Raw genomic sequence first — 4,885 nt, forward strand, 5'->3', positions numbered from 1 at the left:
ACGCGCACAATTCCCCAAACACCGGCGCGGATTTCAGCCACTATTGGCGGGCACAAGTCCCCCAACACTAGCCCGGGATTCAGCCACTAGTGGCGGGCACGATTCCCCAAACACCGGTCCGATAATACGCGCGCATATCCCCAAACACCGGCCCGATAATACGCGCACAATTCCCCAAACACCGGCGCGGATTTCAGCCACTATTGGCGGGCACAAGTCCCCCAACACTAGCCCGGGATTCAGCCACTAGTGGCGGGCACGATTCCCCAAACACCGGTCCGATAATACGCGCGCATATCCCCAAACACCGGCCCGATAATACGCGCACAATTCCCCAAACACCGGCGCGGATTTCAGCCACTATTGGCGGGCACAAGTCCCTCAACACTAGCCCGGGATTCAGCCACTAGTGGCGGGCACGATTCCCCAAACACCGGTCCGATAATACGCGCGCATATCCCCAAACACCGGCCCGATAATACGCGCACAATTCCCCAAACACCGGCCCGGATTTCAGCCACTAGTGGCGGGCACAAGTCCCCCAACACTAGCCAAGTTCTCAGCCACTAGTGGCGGGCACAATTCCCCAAACACCGGTCCGATAATACGCGCGCATATCCCCAAACACCGGCCCGATAATACGCGCACAATTCCCCAAACACCGGCGCGGATTTCAGCCACTATTGGCGGGCACAAGTCCCTCAACACTAGCCCGGGATTCAGCCACTAGTGGCGGGCACGATTCCCCAAACACCGGTCCGATAATACGCGCGCATATCCCCAAACACCGGCCCGATAATACGCGCACAATTCCCCAAACACCGGCGCGGATTTCAGCCACTATTGGCGGGCACAAGTCCCTCAACACTAGCCCGGGATTCAGCCACTAGTGGCGGGCACGATTCCCCAAACACCGGTCCGATAATACGCGCGCATATCCCCAAACACCGGCCCGATAATACGCGCACAATTCCCCAAACACCGGCCCAGATTTCAGCCACTAGTGGCGGGCACAAGTCCCCCAACACTAGCCCGGGATTCAGCCACTAGTGGCGGGCACAAGTCCCCAAACACTAGCCAAGTTCTCAGCCACTAGTGGCGGGCACAATTCCCCAAACACCGGTCCGATAATACGCGCGCATATCCCCAAACACCGGCCCGATAATACGCGCACAATTCCCCAAACACCGGCGCGGATTTCAGCCACTATTGGCGGGCACAAGTCCCCCAACACTAGCCCGGGATTCAGCCACTAGTGGCGGGCACAATTCCCCAAACACCGGTCCGATAATACGCGCGCATATCCCCAAACACCGGCCCGATAATATGCGCACAATTCCCCAAACACCGGCCCGGATTTCAGCCACTAGTGGCGGGCACAAGTCCCCAAACACTAGCCAAGTTCTCAGCCACTAGTGGCGGGCACAATTCCCCAAACACCGGCCCGATAATACGCGCGCAAATCCCCAAACACCGGCCCGATAATACGCGCACAATTCCCCAAACACCGGCCCGATAATACGCGCGCAATTCCCCAAACACCGGCCCGATAATACGCGCGCAATTCCCCAAACACCGGCCCGATAATACGCGCACATTTCCCCAAACACCGGCGCGGATTTCAGCCACTATTGGCGGGCACAAGTCCCCCAACACTAGCCCGGGATTCAGCCACTATTGGCGGGCACAAGTCCCCCAACACTAGCCCGGGATTCAGCCACTAGTGGCGGGCACGATTCCCCAAACACCGGCCCGGCGCTGAGTATATGGCCTCCGAAAGGCCCATACATTCAGACGGGTCCATGTATTTTCAACGACAGCAGCAGTACCGCCAAAATCCATGCAGCGGCGCTGGATTTATGGCCTCCGAAAGGCCCATTCATTCAGACGGGTCCATGTATTTTCAGCGACAGCCGCAGTACCGCCAAAATCCATGCAGAGGCGCTGAGTTTATGGCCTCCGAAAGGCCCATTCATTCAGACGGGTCCATGTATTTTCAGCGACAGCAGCAGTACCGCCAAAATCCATGCAGCGGCGCTGTATTTATGGCCTCCGAAAGGCCCATTCATTACCAACGGGGCTGCAGTAGCATCCCGCGGCCACGCAGGGGCAGATATTGTGAGGGAATTACATGGTAGTGGACGGAGCGCCCATGCATTTCCAATGGGAGTGCAGTACCTCAAAAATCCGCTCCAAGCCACCGAACTTGAGGGCCCGACGTTCCCTCAACACTAGCCCAGTGCAATCGACATTTCGTTCTGTGTACATTGTTACACAGAATGACAATACAAGGGAATTATTATTATTATTATTATAATTATGATGTATTCAGCCACTAGTGGCGGGCACAATACCCCAAACACTGGCCCGGCGCTGGCTGAGTTTATGGCCTCCGAAAGGCCCATACATTCAGACGGGTCCATGTATTTTCAGTTTTCCGTAGCAGGTGTGATTGTTTGTTTAATTAGGTAGTTTGTGTTGGTGACGGTGTTCCTAACTGTGGTGGCTTGTTTGTAGAATGTGGGGCCCTGCGTTTGTGTTATGTTGATTTCTGGTAATTTACTTTTTACTAAGTAGTCTTTCAGGTTTTTGTTTCTTTTAAAGGCTGAGATGATTTTGTAATCTTGGATTATGCTTGTGTTCTGTAGTGTCTGATTTATATTTTGTCCATTCATTCAGACGGGTCCATGTATTTTCAGCGACAGCCGCAGTACCGCCAAAATCCATGCAGCGGCGCTGGATTTATGGCCTCCGAAAGGCCCATTCATTCAGACGGGTCCATGTATTTTCAGCGACAGCCGCAGTACCGCCAAAATCCATGCAGAGGCGCTGAGTTTATGGCCTCCGAAAGGCCCATACATTCAGACGGGTCCATGTATTTTCAGCGACAGCCGCAGTACCGCCAAAATCCATGCAGCGGCGCTGGATTTATAGCCTCCGAAAGGCCCATTCATTCCCAACGGGGCTGCAGTAGCATCCCGCGGCCACGCGGGGGCAGATATTGTGAGGGAATTACATGGTAGTGGACGGAGCGCCCATGCATTTCCAATGGGAGTGCAGTACCTCAAAAATCCGCTCCAAGCCACCGAACTTGAGGGCCCGACGTTCCCTCAACACTAGCCCAGTGCAATCGACATTTCGTTCTGTGTACATTGTTACACAGAATGACAATACAAGGGAATTATTATTATTATTATTATAATTATGATGTATTCAGCCACTAGTGGCGGGCACAATACCCCAAACACTGGCCCGGCGCTGGCTGAGTTTATGGCCTCCGAAAGGCCCATACATTCAGACGGGTCCATGTATTTTCAGTTTTCCGTAGCAGGTGTGATTGTTTGTTTAATTAGGTAGTTTGTGTTGGTGACGGTGTTCCTAACTGTGGTGGCTTGTTTGTAGAATGTGGGGCCCTGCGTTTGTGTTATGTTGATTTCTGGTAATTTACTTTTTACTAAGTAGTCTTTCAGGTTTTTGTTTCTTTTAAAGGCTGAGATGATTTTGTAATCTTGGATTATGCTTGTGTTCTGTAGTGTCTGATTTATATTTTGTCCATTCATTCAGACGGGTCCATGTATTTTCAGCGACAGCCGCAGTACCGCCAAAATCCATGCAGCGGCGCTGAGTTTATGGCCTCCGAAAGGCCCATTCATTCAGACGGGTCCATGTATTTTCAGCGACAGCCGCAGTACCGCCAAAATCCATGCAGCGGCGCTGGGTTTATGGAATCCGAAAGGCCCATTCATTCAGACGGGTCCATGTATTTTCAACGACAGCCGCAGTACCGCCAAAATCCATGCAGCGGCGCTGTATTTATGGCCTCCGAAAGGCCCATTCATTCCCAACGGGGCTGCAGTAGCATCCCGCGGCCACGCAGGGGCAGATATTGTGAGGGAATTACATGGTAGTGGACGGAGCGCCCATGCATTTCCAATGGGAGTGCAGTACCTCAAAAATCCGCTCCAAGCCACCGAACTTGAGGGCCCGACGTTCCCTCAACACTAGCCCAGTGCAATCGACATTTCGTTCTGTGTACATTGTTACACAGAATGACAATACAAGGGAATTATTATTATTATTATTATTATTATGTATTCAGCCACTAGTGACGGGCACAATTCCCCAAACACTGGCCCGGCGCTGAGTTTATGGCCTCCGAAAGGCCCATACATTCAGACGGGTCCATGTATTTTCAGTTTTCCCTAGTAGGTGTGATTGTTTGTTTAATTAGGTAGTTTGTGTTGGTGACGGTGTTCCTAACTGTGGTGGCTTGTTTGTAGAATGTGGGGCCCTGCGTTTGTGTTATGTTGATTTCTGGTAATTTACTTTTTACTAAGTAGTCTTTCAGGTTTTTGTTTCTTTTAAAGGCTGAGATGATTTTGTAATCTTGGATTATGCTTGTGTTCTGTAGTGTCTGATTTATATTTTGTCCATTCATTCAGACGGGTCCATGTATTTTCAGCGACAGCCGCAGTACCGCCAAAATCCATGCAGCGGCGCTGAGTTTATGGCCTCCGAAAGGCCCATTCATTCAGACGGGTCCATGTATTTTCAGCGACAGCCGCAGTACCGCCAAAATCCATGCAGCGGCGCTGGGTTTATGGAATCCGAAAGGCCCATTCATTCAGACGGGTCCATGTATTTTCAACGACAGCCGCAGTACCGCCAAAATCCATGCAGCGGCGCTGTATTTATGGCCTCCGAAAGGCCCATTCATTCCCAACGGGGCAGCAGTAGCATCGCGCGGCCACGCGGGGGCAGATATTGTGAGGGAATTACATTGTAGTGGACGGAGCGCCCATGTATTCCTATGGGCAATGCATTTCCAATGGGAGTGCAGTACCTCAAAAATCCGCTAGAGGGCCCCAAACTTGAGGGCCCGGCG

Source organism: Urocampus carinirostris, chromosome 16 (genome assembly GCF_059441175.1).
Source record: "Urocampus carinirostris isolate Australia breed hairy pipefish chromosome 16, RoL_Ucar_1.0, whole genome shotgun sequence".
In the NCBI taxonomy this organism is placed as follows: Eukaryota; Metazoa; Chordata; class Actinopteri; order Syngnathiformes; family Syngnathidae; genus Urocampus; species Urocampus carinirostris.